This window comes from Alexandromys fortis, unplaced genomic scaffold (assembly GCF_014885135.2).
Source record: "Alexandromys fortis isolate MF-2015 unplaced genomic scaffold, M_Fortis_MF-2015_v1.1 scaffold_46, whole genome shotgun sequence".
Classification (NCBI taxonomy): Eukaryota; Metazoa; Chordata; class Mammalia; order Rodentia; family Cricetidae; genus Alexandromys; species Alexandromys fortis.
Window position 1 is genome coordinate 482,467 of NW_026067919.1, and position 19,324 is coordinate 501,790.

Here is a 19,324-nt window from a genome sequence, read left to right on the forward strand (position 1 = left end):
TCTCTCTCTCTCTCTCTCTCTCTCTCTCTCTCTCTCTCTCTCTCTCTCTCTCTGCTTGGTTTTCCTTGTGGGTGTAGAGACCCTCATATGAGCCCTATGGTTACTTATCCCCTGGGACTGCAGGGATTTCTCGAAGGGCTGTCAAGCTGAGTTTTTCTGGTCATGGATAAACACTGCACATCTAAGTGGATAGCACCTGTCATGCCTATGGATGCTTCTCCCCCATTTCATACATGCATAGCCTCTTCTGTCAGAACATTTTAAATAAGGCAAAGAAAACAAACCAAGAGCCTGCCTTTGGCTTGAATGGATCAGCAGATCCATAGTCCCTTTCAGACTGTTCTCTTCCGAGTGCGGATGGTAGGGCCTGGATCCCCTGTGGGTCAAAAGCGACATGTTGGGCGATTACTCTGTTTAGTTAGTTTCGGGATGGGGTTTTGCTATGGAGTCCAGGCTCACCTTGACCTCCCAGGCTGAAATGACACATATTCCCGTCTCAGTTCCCCATGATCTAGGACCACAAGCCACTGTGCCTAGCAGACTTCGTAGAAATGGCTACCACGTCGCCTCCCCATCACAGTGCCTTTCTCATGGCGAATAAGCCTTGCTTTCTGCACAAGCGCTTCTTGCCTCAGTCTGGGCTGCCCTGATCCCTGCGACCCCGGGAAGGACTGATGGGACGTGTGAAGTGACACTGCCATGTGCTGTGGCCTTCTGAGATGATGTGGCTTCTGTTCTAGCCCTCCCGGAGAAGGCCAACGGGGAAACCCTGCATACACACACACACACACACACACACACACACACACACACACACACCCATTGATAGGTGGACCCATATCCAGCAGGTATGTGACTTGTTTTTGGATTCTCTGCTGGCAGCACTGGGCTGGCTGACTTTCTCTTACCCCAGAAACAGGCCAAGTTGCCAACCTGCAGAATTAGAAGCTACAGGGGTTCTTGTCAGAATTGATTAAATCTGTGGTGGTTTGTTATGCAATAAGAGGTGCCTGCCATGAGCTGACTTCAGAAGACACACTTAGAGTCAGAGTCCCCACTCACATGGTGCCCTGGAATCTGCACTTCATCTTTCAGGGAGTAGACCCCGTGGTTTGAGTATAAAAGATTTCTTTTTATTATTTCCGTTTGTGTGCATGTGAATCCAGTTACCTGTGGAGGTCAGAGGCTCAGTACCCCCCGGAGCTGGGGTTGCAGGCAGTTATGAACTGCTCCACACAGGTGCTAGGACGTGGGCCTTCTTCAGCGGCAGTGCAGGCTCTTAAGGACTGAGCCATCTCTCTAGCCCCTGAGTCTCAAAGAAGACTGTCTCCAAAGAGGCTGAGAACCATTTACTTCTAGGTTAAAGTTAGACATAGTGTCAGTAGAGATTATTTTGGGTTTATAACAATTTCACATGCTTGCTCGACTGTGAAAGCCTGATTATAAATTGTATTAAGGAAAAAGATATCCGAAGTTTATGCTAAAAGTGTAACATTCCCAGAGAAGGTATTAGGAACCTCATTGGAAAAATTGAAGCAGCCTCTGTATGCATGTACACGTGCCTCTCTCTGTGTACACATGTGCATCTATGTGTGCATGCATATGTGTGTGCACATGCCTGTACATGTGTGTACATTTACTCATATGTCAATGTTTCCTTTAACTCAGGTAGAAATTCAGAACCTGTGGGCCGGAAAGGCAGTTCCATTGCTACAGTACTTGCCATGTAGGCATGAGAGCGTGAGTTTGCATCTAGAGCCCATGTAAAAGGCTGGGTGTGGGAGCATGTATGTGTGACGTCCCTGGTGTTCATTGACCAGCCAGCCCAGTCAAATCAGCAAGCCCTAGATATTTATGAGAGACTCTATCCCCACCCAAAAGGAACATATTTAGCCGGGCGGTGGTGGCACATGCCTGTAATCCCAGCACTCGGGAGGCAGAGGCAGGCAGATCTCTGTGAGTTCGAGGCCAGCCTGGTCTACAAAGGGAGCTCCAGGACAGGCTCCAAAGCTACAGAGAAACCCTGTCTTGAAAAACCAAAAAAAAAAAAAACCAAAAAAAAGGAACATATTTAACAAAAAACTAAGGCACACAGCACCTGAGGTCTTTTTATATGTGCGCGTGCAAACACACACACACACACACTTATGCATGTGAAAATGCATCAAGTATACACACATACACACAGGAGAAAGGAAGGCTGATCTTGAACATATGTATTGCAAATATCTAACACCACACACACACACACACACACATTCACACAAACACATGCACACAGACACATGGTTATGCATGTGAAAATGCATCAAGTATACACACATACACACAGGAGAAAGAAAAGCTGATCTTGGACATATGTATTACAAATATCTAACATTACACACATGCACAAGCACGCGCGCGCACACACACACACACACACAAAGCACAAGAGGAAGGAAAGCTAATATAGAACATATGTGTTTCGAATGTCTGACACTACTTTGCTGTTGGTCCTTTGACCTCTGGAGTGAATTTCATTTTGTTTTGTGGTCAAATATATCAACATTTTCTTTGATGGCTTCATCTCTTCATGTCATATTCAAGTTCCTTTTCTCCGTATAAAACATACATGTATTTCTCTTAGAATGTCACAGTGTGAACTCTTGCTAAAATCACTCATGGTCTATGTGGAGTTCGTTCTGCTGACAGGAAGCTTGCATTGGTTCTTGCCCAACCCTCATTTATAAAATACAGAACCCTTATACATACCCTTTGTCCTCAGTCTACCTGAGGGGAGGGCTTGGCATCACCCCTTGTCTCTGCTGCTCATGGCCTCTGCTGCCCATCTTGCTCAGCTCTGCTGTGTTAGCAGCTCGCTGCTCTGTGGCCTCTCATGCTGTCTTTTGCTGTATGACAGGAGGCCTCTCTTATCTCCCTGTTACCTACATTTTCCCCTTCAGCCATCACCTTTTACGTTTCCAGGTGAACTTAAGAACATTATATCAAGTTGCCAACTATCTCCAGCGGTTGCCTCCACACCCCGCTAACATCTCTCTTTGCTTTGAAGGATATAACTTGGGAGATGCAGAAAGAGAGACACTAACACCTTAAAGGCCTGAACTCGCCTGCACAAGAGCAAGGTATCATTGCATTTATTCAGGAGTTATGCTGACTGACAGTTTTCTCGCTTACTCCCTGTTAAGTTTACCTCTAGATAATTTTAAATGTTGTTGGCCAGAAAAAGACCATATAATACAAACATTCTATCTCGTCTAGCTTGTGGGAACAGCACCCCTGTGAAGGCACATAGTGTTCCTCGCACTGCCAGGTCACTTTGGTCTCATTTCCAACATCTAGACTTACCACACCCAACTTCTTTCCTTTTTTTTATACTTTATTACTTTTAATTGCATTATACATTTTCTCCTACTCCCGTTCCTTCCTCCCCCTCTTTCCTCCTACGCTCTGCGGTGTTAGCAGCTCACTGCTCTGTGGTCTTTTATTCCTTTCTAGGCAGATCTTAGAGTTTTCTTTGTTGTCTATGTTCTCTGGGTTTGTGGACTGTAAGCTGGTTATTCTTTGCTTTATGTCTAAAAGCCACTTATGAGTGAGTACATATGATATTTGTCTTTCTGGGTCTGGGTTACCTCACTCAGTATTGTTTTTTCTAGTTCTCTCCATTTGCCTGCATATTTTAAGATGTCTTTGTTTCTTACCTCTGAGTAGTACTCCGTTGTGTAAATGTGCCACATTTTCCTTATCTATTTTTCAGTTGAGGGGCATCTAGGCTGTTTGCAGGTTCTGCCTATTACAAATAATGCTGTTATGAACACAGTTGAGCAAATGTCCTTGTGGTATTTTTGAGCATCCTTTGGGTATATGCCTAAAAGTGGTATTGCTGGGTCTTGAGGTAGATTGATTCCTAATTTTCTGAGAAATCACTATACTGATTTCCAAATCAGCTGTACAAGTTCACACTCCCACCAGCAATGGGGGCATGTTCTTCTAACGAGTTGCTTGTCCTGAGCATCTCACCGTAATTGTCCTTGACAGCCAGAGTGTTTCTAAGCTTGGCCCAGGCCTTGTGCTGCAAAGTCTGCCTGCTCCACTTGGCTGACTCTGGCACAGGCTGTACCACTTGGGAATTCCTTGCTCCCAAAGAGAATCCTCAGGTTCCTTTGATGGAGTTAAGGTAAGGAGTCTGTCATCTGAAGGCAGATATAAAGAACAAAAAACCCTCACATTTAAATGTCAATGCTGGGTTGGGACCACAGATGTTCTCAGGTTCTGCTCTGTTCAGTAAGTCTCTCTTGTCGATGGGAGTCTAGAGTCGAAGTGTTAGAGAATAACGTAAAACATAAGGCCATGGGGAAGCCTGGGTAGAGACATGGGGGAGAGGACAGTGGGCCCTCGGGTGCCTTTCTATAGCTGCGGTTATCTAGATCAGTTTGAATGATGATCAGATAGATCCTGCTGAAGTTGACAGGAGGACATTACTGGAGGGAAAACAGTATTTTGTGGGAGGTGATAAAATCTCAGGAGCCTTCCTTGCTCATGTTCTCCCTCCTTCTGCTCCTCATTTGGACCTTGGGAGCTCAGTCCAGTGCTCCAATGTGGGTCTCTGTCTCTATCTCCATCCATTGCCAGATGAAGGTTCTATGATGATAAGCAAGATATTCATTAGTATGGCTATAGGATCGGGCCATTTCAGGTTCTCTCTTCTCAGCTGCCCAAGGACCTAGTTGGGGACATTTCTCTGGACCCCTGGGAACCCCTCTAGAGTCAAGGCTCTTGCTAACCCTAAAATGGCTCTCATAATTAAGATATGTACTTCCCTGCTCCCATATCCATTCTTCCTTTATCCCAACCATCCTATTCCCTCAAGCTCTTTGCGAGGGGGGCACCCAACCATTGAGACGGTGGGGCCGATCTAACGAGAGCTCACCAAGGCCAGCTGGACTGGGTCTGAAAAAGCATGGGATAAAACCAGACTCTCAGAACATGGTGGACAATGAGGGCTGCTGAGAAGCCAAGGATAATGGCACTGAGTTTTGATCCTACTGCATGTACTGGCTTTGTAGGAGCCTAGCCTGTTTGGATGCTCACCTTCCTAGACCTGGATGGAGGGGGGAGGACCTTGGACTGCCCACAGGGCAGGGAGCCCTGACTACTCTTTGGACTGAAGAGGGAGGAGGAGGGGAGGGGGACGTGGGGAGTGGGGGGAGGGGGAGGAAAAGGGAGGCAGGGAGGAGGTGGAAATTTTTAATAAAAAAATAAAAAATAAAATTCCAATAATATTAAAAAAAATCTCAGGAGCCATTTCAATGACTACAGAATTTTGAGGCAGGGGAATGGTCAAAAGAAAAAGGAAAATGTCCTCCAGGTTCTTTATGAACATGTCTTGGAATTCCAGGATTGCATGGAAGCTGTTGCCAAGAAAAATCCTAAGATTTGGCCACTGGAGGCTCTGAGATGGTGGCATGGACCTTTTATCATCAGATACCGCAGCACGGGTAACTTCTCCCTTCTCTTGACTAGTGGATAGAGTGATCCAAAAGCAACCCATTGGGTGGTGAAGAATGGTCCACTTACACCTGCAGTTGCTCATTTCCGAGCATCTGTGTGTCTCAGAAATAGACCTGTTTATCAGCTTCCACAACAACAGTTAAAATATTGGTGCCCGTCACCAATATTTGCTCATTTCTTTCTACAATGAATAGTTTCACACCGTATCATAACCTTATCAGTATGATGATTGAAACAGCCCGAATTCTAGCCTAGATAAAGTAGCATACACTGCAGCGTACCCAACACAGTCTTCTGGAAAGATAGCTCCACTCTGGAATGTAAAACTCATTGACTGCATAGACAGCAGTCATGTTTCCATGGTAACCGTCAGGTTACCATGACCCATCACTTTCCAGGCAGTGTCTGCTACCCTGGAGAAAGAAGTCAGACTGCCATGTGTGCCTGGCACCACGTTGAACTATGTTCAGGTCTCCACCTTGGCAGAGTACCTCGGGTGCCAGCAGTAGGTGGCTTCTCTGTTTTTGCATTGTCTCCACGGCTTGTCTGGGTTGAGAGATGGAAGAAAGAAATGCCCCAGAGCATGGAGAGAAGATGTGTGGCTGATGGGGTGGGTGACAGGGTTACTGTAATGCAATAGGTAGTTTCAAGATGCTCCAGCCCTATCCCTCTTCCCAGCACAGCCCCAGCATAGGAAGAAAGGCATTATCTTCCCAGAGGCGAGATGGGTGCTATTGAGATCATTCCCTAAGGATTGCTCTGCCTGTCACCGAGCTTTTCCCCAGGTAGCCTATGGGAACTATTAGCACAATGGCCAGATCCCAAGGATGGGGGTCAAAGAACATTCCCGTGAATCCTCTTCTTAATCTTCTCCCAGTTTCTGGAGCACAGACCTCTGCCATTCATCCACATCTGTCATTTACCAAATAAGAATGGTCTTTAGCCTCCTGGATCGGAGAAGTCCAATAAAGTGCTCCAATATATCACTAGATAATTGAAAACCATCTTTAATATGGCAGTTATTAAGAACGAACAGCCAAGTCTGTCTTCACTCTATTTTACCGTTTGGCAATCAAACGTAAAGAGACAGTCAGGAAAAGAAAAGACCTCAACCCCCACAAATAGTGGGCAGAAGGAGTGTTGAGTGTTGGAGAATGGACTGTGGACCAAGGATATGAAGAAAGGACCATGTGGGAAAACAACCTTTTTGTGAAATTCTTCATCTTAGGATGCAGCAATAGAGTTTCAAGGTGACCGTTTACAAGCGTAGGGGCCATTTATTGTTGTACTAGACACAGCATCATTGGTGTGTGCTTGGGTGGAAATCAACCTTTCATGAAGACCCCAGAATTCTGCCTTTTCTCCCATAGAATCCCCTCCTCAATAAGGATGGAGGTAGGTCCCTGTCATTGTTCTAGGTAATGGATTACCTGCACATCCATTTCCAAGTGTAATGACACTCTTGCTTATTAAAGACCTCTCAGCTGAAGGGGCAGAATATTATGAACTGGCCGAGCCATTCATTTTCTTGAATATGTTATTCAGTATTTTATGCTAAACCAGCAATACACCATCCATTTTAGTACAATGATCCTTATGTTCAATAAAATTGAAGTGTCGCATCATAAATCATTAGAGTCATTTATTTTACATTAGACACATTAGCCACTATATTCCATAATCTATTACAATAAGGTGGATTTAAATGTACCCCAAGGAACTGCAGTAATAACTCCAGAACCAAATATAGCAATTTATGGATAAAATATGCTTAACCTAAAACTGCACTAGCTTTTGTGACGGCTGTGAACTCTGAATGGAATTTAGTGCTGATGGGGACTGAACTCAGCCACACATAAAGAGAGAGAAAGAGTGGGAAATGACAGGCCTGCCTCTAATTTTCTGTTCATTAGTTTTAGGAACATACAAGATTAATAATTACACAAGTCATCAGCGAGACACAAACTTTGGAGGAGCAAACTCTCGCTCGGTGAAAACGTCTCCTCGGTACTCTGCATGCAGGATCAGCAATGAACCTGCCTCTCTGCTGTTGCTCCTCACCGACACTGACCTACCTGCAGAACCACCTCGCTCAGAACTCACTGGTTCTGACTCTGTCAGAAGGCTGCAAAAGTCTACCAGAGGAGGCCTTTAGAGCCGGCAATATTCTTCTAATTTGCTTGGGTTCAAGACAGGGTACTGCTGCACAGCCCCATTTGGTTGCTTTGTAACCATGTTTGGTTTGGAGTCCACACGATCCTCCTGCCTCAGTGTTGATCTTATGTAGCATAGACAAGAAAATCTGTAACTCATCTTTAAGTTTGTAGGGTGCTTTCTTTCACCAACAAATGAGATGACATTTACAAATTCATAGACGTTAATGAAACAGTTTTCTCCTATTGTCTGGATTTGATTTTCTTCACCGTCCCTTCCCATTTTATATACATCTCTTTTTTGAAATGCTTCTCTGTAAATAAGAAAGCCAAATTCTATTTTTCGGTTTCTTCCCTGGCTTGGCATTCTTCTCCTAAACCATGGAGAGCTTTCTTACTTGTAATTATAGGTACGTGGCACCTCCATGCTGCTGACACTTCCAGATGCCTCTGTTGGCAATCTTAGGTCTTTGAGATTTAATCATGAAGTGAGACTTGCCTTGTTGTACTCCTAATAGAAAACCTTTGTTGTTCACAGTTATTAAAAAGCATGTTCATTGCTGTGTTCGATTTCAGACAGCATGGCCCCAAATTGGCACAGTTGGTTCTTATTTAGGAAATTTGAGAACAAGTTAAATTACCCCTTTCAAAGACATCCATCCATCCATCCATCCATCCATCCATCCATCCACACACCCAGCTCATCTACTCACCCACGTTTTTCAGGCCGTTCTTCTCTCTCTTAGCTCATCTAACTATTCAGTTGTCTAGTCTTGGACCATTGAATTCACGCCTACTAAATACCTTCCCCGTGTCAGACACACAGTAGCCACTAGGGTACCACAAGGAACGAGATGGGGACTTACTTTGTAGCAAGGTATTTCAGTGACTGCATTATTGCATCCTATGCAAAATATTGCACTTTACAACATTTATAATTGTCAAGTGCCAAACACTTGCAGTGAGTGTTAAACCCCAGCACTAGTTCATGCACCCTCCGGATTCTGGGGGAAAGAGAAAACCAGGCATAGCTCCGTGTAACCTGTGAGTTTTGCTTTTCCTGACCTCAGTTCTTTATTAATACAATGAGAGGACAAATAGGAAATTTCTAGGTTTCCACATCAGATGCTTAAAGGGGGAGGAAAATATATTCATTGTCTCTTTAGTTAAAAATAGGCCTCATCCTTGCCACACTTGCTAAGGCTTGCACCAGCCCCTGTTTTGTCTTTCTAGATTGTGTCATGAGCCCAGGTATCCCGCTCTCCTACCGCTCTGTAGTTGAGTCTAAGTCCTCAGCAAACCATCACTAGCTGAATATGCTGTTGCTCTGACAGCAGACATCTGTGTCACCCTTCAGAACCAGCACCCACCACTCTCCCCATCTCCTCGGGGTGCCAGGTTATCTGAAATAAAGATCGTCTCCCCCAGGCACGCTTCTCCAAATGAAATAACGCTTCGTTTTCTGTTCCTCACTCTGATCCAATTGGATTACTTAGCTTAAAACATCTAAGTGCCCCACTTGGTGCCATTTTTTATGCGCTGGCCCTAGTGGGTCTGGATGCTGTTCAGCCACAATTGAGGCTTCCCTGTAAAATACCTGCCATTGCTTGTTCTGTCAATTATGGAGAAAAATGGCACCCCTTATCTCTAGGTAGATAGAACAAAGTTTAGATAAACACACACTAAAGATAGAAAAACAAAGGTCCCAGAGTAACCCCGGGGCTCAATCATGCTTGGTACACAAGGCTGACTGACAACAATAGATTGTGTGTGTGTGTGTGTGTACACGCACGCACATAGGCATGCATAGGCACACACTTGTGTGTACACACACACACACACACACACAGCATATCTTGAGACCAAGTTTGGACACATGGTAAGAACCTCTAAGTAAGTCATTAGGCCCAATCTTAGGAAAACAAGTTCGTTTTAGTTGATGCAGCTGAATGAGCTGAACACAGCAGCAGGTCCCCAGTGTTGCAGGCAGTATCTGCAATGGGGCAGGCAGTGATGGAGATACCGCCCCCCCACACACACAGAAGCTCACGGTGCGACTGAGCCATGAAGGAAGAGGTGATCTTAGCTAAAATGCCAGGTGACTCCCCTTCTTGTTTGTACATCTTTTTAATCAAATCAGGCTGGAAGAAGAAGTAGCTTTTTAAGAAAGCTCACGTTTCAGGACCCCTTGCTGTGTGGAGCTTTCCCAAGGCCTGGAGAGGAGCTAGAAAATTTGTGTACATGGTCACCTGAATCCAATTGAAAAGGGACTGGGTTTTAATTCAAGTGGCTATGGCTATCTTATCTGCGTGCTGACATTCCCAGCAGCCTATGTCCTCCTGGGTTATCGGGGGCAAGTGGGGCTGAGCGGGGGAGAGTCCCTGTCGTTCCTCACTGGCAGGTTGTAGATATGGTCTGGGGTTATTTGTCCTGGCCAGCACAGCTGTGAAGGCTGCCCTGGAGTTTGGGGACACCACATCCTAAATCTTCCACCAGACATTCAGATGTTAAACAGATTTCCTCCTAAAGCAGAGGATAGCAGGTCACAAGTGGCCACTGGGTTCCTGTCCCTGCACTGACTCTGGATGTCACAGCGCTGGGGTACTAAACCGTCAACACAGCAGCCTGCCATTGCCTTGAAGCCTATGGATGTTTTTCGTTGCCTCCCAACCCGACAACTTATGTAGAAATTGGAAGTGCTTCCCAATCACGCCAGTAAAACAGAAGCAAATTATAATCAGTGCATCTAGGGAAGGCTGAAGCATGTTCCTTCCTTTTCCGTAGAAAACTTATAATTAATAAAAGGTAATTTATTAACTAAATAAGAAGAAAGAGACAAAGTACAAAGAAACTTCCCAAGGCAAAGTTCAAAGAGCTAGAGAGTTATTGCCAACCAACAAATAGGACCATGTCTAGCTTTTGATTTTTTTAAAATCTATTTTAGTTTTTCCATTCTAAATAGTTTTCAGGATTTATAAATTACTTTGTTTTCTTTTTCCTCCTGAAAAATAAAAGCTCCCCTTGCTCTTCTCTCTTTTTCCCTTTTGCATTCATAATTGTGTGTTGTTTTTGGTACAGGTCCCTGAATTCCAGGCCCTACTAATCTAGCAAGCCAGGAGAAGCTGAGGAAGGTGTAGACCGGGGAGTCAGTGGATGAAAAGAAGACGCAGAGCAGAAGCAGGACCTCAGTGATGCTGGCTAGAGAGGCAGGCTTGGAAACGGCACAGCCAGAGACAGCTGTAGACTAGACAACTAGACACGGGGGGGGGGGGGGGGGGGGGGGGGGGGGGGGGGGGGGGGGGGGGGGAGAGGAGAATCCTGGATATCTGCCACCCGGGCTCACCTCAAAGTTCATGCTGTCCCACTGAGACCATGTGATAATGCCCTGTGAATGGTAGCCAGACACATCTGCCAGGGCTCTGCATGGCTCCTACGACATGGACATATATGTATGACTACATCATATGCTTGCCTTTATGTCTGAGAGTGCACGTTTGATGGAAGGGTCCAGGGACACTTGGTGACGCAGGGCAGGAAAACAAGTGAACCTCGTGCCCGAGTGATGGGAAGCTCCCAGGCCGCAGTGGGGCTGAAAGGAAAGCAGCCTCAGATATCCACGCGGTGCTGCTGCAATCAGCCCTGCTTTGCAGGCAGGAAGGGAGCTTGGAGGGTGAAAGCGAAGCGCCTGAGACACATCTCTTGAAATGCTATGGAACCCGCTATTTTGTAGTCTACTTTACAAAGTGTAAAAGTTCCTGCAGAATGCACAGTGGGGGGAGGGGAGCACAGCCACCTGGGTCACTGTACCTACAAAGACCAGTAGGCTGATAGTCTCCATGACTGTGGGTAAAAGGCAGGGATGAGACTACTAGCCCATTGGGCCAGGTAAACTAATTGTCACAAAGAGGCTAGGAATATCGTTTTGTTGGCTTGTGTCCTGATTTTAAATGTAGTAAACCAATGAGGAATTTTTATAAGTGCTGTCTGGGTTATGGCTTGCAGAATATCTGCCTCCTGACTGTGACCTCTGGGTTTCCTCCCTAAGTTCTGCCCCAGAGTGAGTTCTTGGCCACTGAGTTATGTGGCCACACCCCTTGTGCAAATGCATTGTCTTTCATAAACCTGCTGCTCCACCGCAGGCGTCACCCATCCTCCTATACTTGTCTAGAACAGAAAGAAAGATCTGGGCTTTTTGTCTTGACTAGCTGGTTGTGTAATCTCAAGTGATCTGTCTAACTTCTCGAAGTGTTAGGTTCTCACCTGTGAGGCAAAAGCAAAGGAAAACAGTCTACCCTGCCTGCCTCGTTGGAATTGTGGGAATCAAGCAGATAGTGCCTCTGTTCAATCGCTGCGTGTCAATGACAAAAGTAAAAAATACATTCTGAATTAACAATCTGTGTCTTGAAAGGCAGCTATCAAAAAGTCTGTATGGTGTTTGTAAAGATGGCCCTAATTTTTAGAAAGGCAGTCAGCTAAGATGCTCCCTTTCTGCCTCTAGAAATGAATAACATTTCTTCCATCTCCAGTTCTACCCATTCTCCTCGGCATCGCAAAATGGCTGCCTTGTGTAATATGCACTTTTAGTCACTAACTTGGCACAATCTGGGAAGGGAGTCTCCATAAAGGATTGTCTAGATTTGATTGGCCCGAGAGATGTCTGTGGGGGGTTAATTTCTTTAGTTTAACTGAGTTTGGAAGACATCCCAGCATTCCCTAGGCAGAGAATTCTCAGCTGTACACAGGGACTCATAATTGGACAATGTGTAGAAAATGAGAGATTTCGCAACACTCGGTTCTCCATTAAAGAATGTCTTCATTAAATCCTTTCCCTCAAGGCTCAGGGATCGATGCAGAAGAGGAGTCAGGAAGAGTTGGAGAGCCAGAATGACTCGGAGGAACCAGTGTCCTGTGGACACAACAGGGCTGATGCACATGTGAACTCACAGACCGTGTCAACATTCTCAACACCGTCACAAGTTCAAGCACTGAGAGGGAAAGTAGATAGGGATGGGGTTCCACCCCTAACCAAGAAGCTACTTTCAATTGACACCCACTGGCCTAAGGCACCAGTCCACAACACACGGCACAACATTGTGGGTCAGTTTGAGGAACAGAAAAGTTCAGTGGGGATAACTGAAATCCAGGAAGTCCATGACCTAAAGGATTACAGGTACTAGGTGGTGGGGAGAGCCTAGGAAACACCAGGAATGCTGGATTTGAGAGAAGACATTCAGAGAGAAGACAAAACCACTTTCTAGTACCTAGAAGAGGGGCCATTACAATGAAGAGCACCCCGCAGAACTGCGTGCCTGCCCAGCATAGGGCAAGGGAAAGAGCCTGTCTGACCATTCCTTAGTACCAGGATGAACCCCAATAAACTATCAAGATGCACAAGGAACATCACAAAAGCAAAATGTTGTCAGGACAATAAACGGTCAGTCAGTTGAGCATTCGGTTGGGGATTTTTAATATTCCACAGTGCTAAGAACTTCACGATTTTGACTTCTACAGCATTTACCCCACTCCTGTTCTTCTGGTTTGAAGTGCAGCAGCGGCTACCCCTGGGCACCAGAACACAGGGGAACCTTCTAGAGAAACATAACACCACAGGCCAGGGATCAGTCAATCTGCTTTTGCCATATGGTCTCCATGGCAACGTTCAGTCTTGCTGACAGCAAGCAGAAAACAGTCATCAGTAACAAGCCAACTGATGGACAGATTGTGTGCTAACAAAACTCTCTTTACAAAAGTAGATATTAGGTAGCATTGGTTCGTGGGGTGCGGTTTGGCCCCTCCCCCTTCTCCCCGCTGTGGACATGGAGGTGAAATCAAGCTGATGGAGCTACTGTCCAGGAAGTCTGAGAATCCGCCTCGTTCTAACGGCCGAAGCACAGCAACAGAGACGGAATGATGTGGGTCCTGATTGAGTCTTTGGAAAGATAAGGAAAGCAAATAGTCTTTGGCTTAGCAGGAATAGGACCATCTTGAAGAAAGCCTGTGAGGATGGCTTGCAAGTACGGATGTCCAATGTGTGTGTTTGGGGCCTTAAAAGGACTTAGAAGTGTGTGTGTGTGTGTGTGTGTGTGTGTGTGTATGTGCGCGAACGTGCGCATGTGTAATAATAGTAGTAGTAGTAGTAGCTCCATGTCCAGGCTTATGGGGTCTAGACAAGGACAGAACACACATCAAGGCCTGCCTCCATCCTCAAGGGGGTAGTTCAGTCAAGCCGTGATCAAAGAGACAAATGCCTTTTGACTTGAAATAAGAAAAATGTTCATCGCACCCCACTATAAGCATGTTTAGTTCATCACCAGGCATTATTAAAATGATATGCAAATTGTGGAAAAGGCAGACATCTTTCCAACTATGTTTTCATTAAAGATTCAGCTTTTCTCCCCACAGAATAATAGCAAATGACATGCGAACTTCTTATGAACTATAGGTCGTGAAAGGATTTGGTATTGGCATTTTAATCTAAAAAGTCGCGCGCCAGAAAAATCAATATGTTTCAGTTGCAGCCCTTGGATGCAATTTTCCTCGTCTAGCGGGGTCCTTTTCTTTCTTTCTTTCTTTCTTTTTCAGTTAAGTCTTTTTTTTTTTAAGAATGAATAATTCCTGGTTTTTCTATGAAACAAGCTGCTGTATTATAAGGTAATGACATCAATAACGCATTACATGTAAACAGAAAATGAACAAAACATCATTCAAGGCCCTTTTGAAACCGGAGTCCTTTCACCAGCCCTATTACAGGCTCCATTCACATTATCGGATTGAACCACCCTGCATAACCGAGGTGCTGACAAGTCCTGATTACCAAATAACTCCTGGATTCCTTTCAGGCAGGTTCACCAAGAGGACAGGAATAGCAGGCCTTCCTGGGGGGTTGCTGGCTTGCCACAGGGGCCCCATCAATGAAACTCAATGTCGCCACTCCCCTGCCCCAAACCCAGGACACTGGGTTTCCTGGCATATAATTGGGCGTTTTCCTCCCACATCTCTGCTTGCTTTAGATAACAGTGGTTTACAGTGTAGAAGAGAGGAGGCCAGGCTGAGGCTCCCCAGCTCTCCCTCCAATACACAGAGGGCTCAGATTAGGCCGCCTGTGTGGCAGATTGCATGTTTGTCTTGTGTCATTCAGGGTGAGACAAAACCCAGCTATCTAGTACGTACTGGCTGACACTGGCTCGCCCGCTTCTGGAGTGCTGGGATTGCAGGGATGCAGCATACCACTCTGCTTCCTGAGGACTGGGATTGCAGGGATGCAGCACAGCACTCTGCTTTCTGAGGGCTGGGATTGCAGGGGTGTGGCACAGCTCTCTGTTTCCTGAGGGCTGGGATTGCAGGGGTGTGGCACAGCACTCAGGAGTGCTGGCATTGCAGGGGTGCATCACACCACTCTGCCAGACTGAATCAAGAGAACAGCCTGAGCACTCTGGCCAGAAAGAGGACCAGATGACAAGAACAAGTCAAATGTTTCAATGTGCACAACAACTAACCTCTCCCTTGCCCTCCTCAATCCTTGGTCCTGATGTTTTTCATTCTACTGGTGACATCTGCTTTCTGATGCACTTTGAGCAGAAGTCCAGGCTTTCTTACCACTTAAGAATCCCCTCCCACACACACACACAATAAGTGGGAAGTTTGACGACTCTTCCCGTACAGTAAAAACCAGAAAAACTACTTGCCTGACTAGCCTGCCTGAGGTCTGTGGGCATGGCTGGCCTTCTAGAGGTGGCCAGCCTCTGGTTGGAAACCTAGCTCTTTTTTTCAAGTCGCCTAGAACTTGTGGCCCATGGTGAGGCCAGAGCGAGAGCCAAGTCAATCCCAAACAAGCATTTCAAGGAGAAAGCTGTGGTTTGCCTTCTGGGTGGTATATCTCCATATGTTTGATGTAACCTGCAGCCTGGGAGAGATCAGGCTTTGGAAACAAGGTTCTGAGCTTCTAACTTGCCTGGGGAGCATCACTTTAGAGGGATGAAGGCTTCTTAATGCAAGCTCTATTTCTCGCTCCTCTTGCTTCCTTAAACCCTCCCCCACTTATCTAACTTCACACTGAGATACATTAGAAAACATAAAATAACACTGTGCTGTATTAATCCTTATTGCAATATTTCAAGTTAAAACGAGTTGTGTGGCACAGGTCCCAGCACACCCTATTGCCAGCAGCACACTGGGCAGTGAGCAAGAGTGGGGACCAGCTCCCCCGTGACTGGCTGGGCATATTACAATGTTTCATAACTTCTTGTCTCAGTTTCCAAACAGTGAACTACCTACAGGATTTAGTGCTTGAGAAAACATGAAAATATTTAAACAGTGTTTCTATAAATGGTAAAATCCATTGGGAAGTAGGATTATTTTTTTTTGTGGCCAAATCTGGTGAAATTTGGATTTCTTCCTAAAAGCAAGGGGAGCCACTGAAGGACGCTGATGGAGGAACAGCATGATTGGCTGTCCCTTTTAAAGAGATCCTTCAATGTGCTGTCCAGGACTCGTCCCTAAGGACAAGAGTGGATGCAGGAAATGAATTAAGCAGCTATTTTGATAGTTCTTGTGGGATCACATGACGCTTCAGAGATGGCAAGCAATGACTTAATTCTGGAGAACTTCAAAGACACAGCCCATGGGATGTGCAGATATGAGAGATGAGTCAGAGAGTCTTCCAAGGGTGGGCTAGCTGGTGAGACAGCAGTAGAGTAGAGACAGAGACAGTGAAACCCAAACCTTGAACTCCTCAGGCAGCCTAAGAGTTCAAAGCCAGGCACAGAAGCTATGGGGGGGGATTGGAGATTATGGACAAGCAACGAAGACTTCTGGGGCATTTTGAGCAGGGTAAAAAGCTTAGGTAAATATGTGGAGATGTAAGAGCCTTTAAGACATGAGGTGGCAAGCTCAACAAAATGAAGCAGGTTTCCTAGAAAGCCTGAGGATGGGCAGGGGAGCCAGGTATAACCAGAATTTGGGGAATCGAAATACCTGCCAGGTAGTTCGACTTAGAGTGGATTGGGAGCCTGACACTTGGCTTCTTGGTTGAGCTATTTTACCAGTGTTTCATGAGAGACCACTTCACCCTCCGAGACCCAGGAACCATGGACACTTGCTTCTAACATACATTATGAAAGCTCTCAGGTGTAAATTCAATGCTGAGTCACTGAAAATCTATAGACCACTATTGTGACCTACCCTCGGATGGCAGACTCCCATCTTCTGTGCATTTAAAGAATATAAATTCAACACGTGTGGTTATTTAGTTCTCATCAGAAAACTACGCTCTGCATATGTATCATTGATTCCATGCTGGCTATTCCTAGACAGACCAGTCTCACTCATATTAGCTGCTCAGGGCATGATGCAGGTCCACTGTGCTCTCCCTCATGGGCAATCTAAAGGATGCTCAAGAGGAAAGTTATTTTGGTCTCATTTTTTTGCCTTCAATATCGGATCGTAAACGTTGGATACAAATGCCTGTAGACCCTATTCAGTGAATTTGGTGGGGACTCGGGTGTTGGGCTTGGTAGGTTTTCGTGGGTGGTTCTACTGTGTACAGTGTTAAAGAACTTCCAGAACTCCTATTCTGGGTCTCTGCTTGTCTGCTTTTCCTTTTAAGGCCAGTGGAGAAGCTGTGCATGTACTCATATTGCAGAAGTCAAGATGGACCTGGCAGAAGCTAACAGGGCCTGGGCCTTTAGGACAATTCTCTGTTCTTGAAACAAGTAACATCAAGACTCCCTGTTCTGCACTATTATCTCTGAAACCCAGGGGCTGTTTATAGTCACACTTGGTCACTAAACCTGCATTCTGTAGTTTGCAATTGAAAAATACGTCAGAAGACAGGGTTTAATTATATAAACATTTAATCTTTGCATGAGGGAGGCAGAGGCAGACTGACTGATCTCTGTGAGTTAGGGGCTTGTCAGGTCTCCATAGTGAAGTCTAAGCAAGAACTATAGATGAGACTCTGTCTCAAAGGAATAAATAACTGTATCAATTAATTAAAGAAAAAACAAGTCAAGCTGTTTATAAAATGCTGGCATTTGGGAAGCTGAGGCGGGAGGATTGATTGTTACAGGTTTTCAGGTAACTGTGGGCTAAGATCAAGTTCTAGGCTAACTGACGTTTAGAGTAGCACTGTGTGTTGTACGGCTGACTCAGGCTCCAGGGACCTCAAAGGCAGTTCTGTCCAGTTCTGTCAAGGATCACAGAGCGTTCTTGCCATAGCTATGTTTCACCAAGAAGGAAGCCTCAGCATCTATCACCTCCCATTTCCTTCAGAGGGGAGAGGGTGAGAATATGGCTGCCAAGCAGGGAGGAAGGACAACCTGGCCGTAAGGGGCTAATGCTCCCCTCCCACCACCGACCAGGAGTGGTAGGAAGACATTAAGGCCAGGGAGGACTGGAGTCATTCTGGGACAGGATTTTGCTTACTCTTCAGGCTAGCTCACAAAGACAACATAGAGCCCAGGTTTGCTGTTGTTATCAACTATTATCTCACACCAACTTAACAGGGTAAAGACCAACTGTACAACTGTGTAGAAAGCACTTAAGGAAAGTACAGGGTGGAGGGAAGGGGAAGGAAGGAGGAGCAGGTGGTGGGGCAGCTTACATCCAGTGTTGAATCTCCCAACCTGAAGAACTGCAATAGACTTCCATTCTTTGTAAGCTACACACTGGAAGGAACCAAGCCAATGAGACTGTATACAGTACTGATGTCCTCACCGGACCACAAGGTTCATCATTTACCAAGCCTTGATGGCAGTCACAGGGAACTGCGCTACTGTTATTACCTTCATCACAGCACCTGTACTTCAAACTGCTAGGGGCCCCATTGCTCAGGCCAGAGCCTGGTGCAGGGGCAATTCTGTTCCCCCGAGACAATGGCTCTGTCCTTCTTCTAAAGGTAGCTTTAACTAAATCTCTATCATTCTAATAAAACTAGATTCAAAGGTTAGGGTGAAAACCTGCACACTCAGAGAGTTAGAGTAACAACTGACTTTCTCTTTTTGCTGACATCCCTGGAAGCCTGTTATGTTTGGCACCCAACATGGGGCACGTATTTGTTCATAGGGCTGAAGAAAGGTGCAAAAGAAAACACCCAACATGGCTTCCTAGTAGTCAGGTGTCTGCAATGTACAGAGATGCGGCTCTGCCATACAGCAAGCACTTGAGCAGCTGGCACATTAAGTAGAAATTACAAGTTATGTAAAAACACCTGCTACAGTGTAGGCACCAGCTTCCTAGAGCTGGGGTGGTTAAATAAAACTCCTGGTTAAAGGCAGCTCCAAGCCAGTCTCATGGGGTGGAAAGCTCAGCTCTCATAGACCTGAAATAGGCAAAGTCAACCTGGTGGTAAGTTTAAAGTTTGGCTCACAAGGCAGAGAATTCTACAGGGACATGGCAAAGTAGGTCCAGATTGAAGAAACAACCTCTAAGCACTTTACAGTGTATTTAAAAATATGCATAGGCACTTAAAAAAGAAAACAAAGTGGGTACAGATAGTCATAAAAATAAATAGTTTAAAAATATGGAGTAGCCGGGAAGTGGTTATGCACACCTTTAATCCCAACACTTGGCAGAGGCCGGTAGATCACAGTGGCTTCGAGGCCAGCTTGGTCTACAAAGTAAGTTCCACATCAGCCAAGACTGTTACACAGAGAAACCCTGTC

At 45.6% G+C, this 19,324-nt stretch overlaps 1 protein-coding gene and 1 long non-coding RNA gene across 3 annotated transcripts in view; one reads left to right on the forward strand and one right to left on the reverse strand.

Moving 5' to 3' along the window:
- LOC126500573 (uncharacterized) overlaps positions 1–7,911 on the forward strand; it is a 9,006-nt gene extending 1,095 nt beyond the window's left edge. The window contains exons 2-4 of one of the 2 annotated variants that reach the window (XR_007591384.1): positions 3,053–3,125; positions 5,399–5,498; positions 7,425–7,911. This is a non-coding gene — a long non-coding RNA (uncharacterized lncRNA). The remainder of the gene's footprint in view (positions 1–3,052; positions 3,126–5,398; positions 5,499–7,424) is intronic. The other variant, XR_007591383.1, reaches the window with a different exon arrangement.
- Rarb (retinoic acid receptor beta) overlaps positions 1–19,324 on the reverse strand; it is a 629,041-nt gene that overhangs the window by 214,985 nt on the left and 394,732 nt on the right. The window lies entirely within an intron of this gene.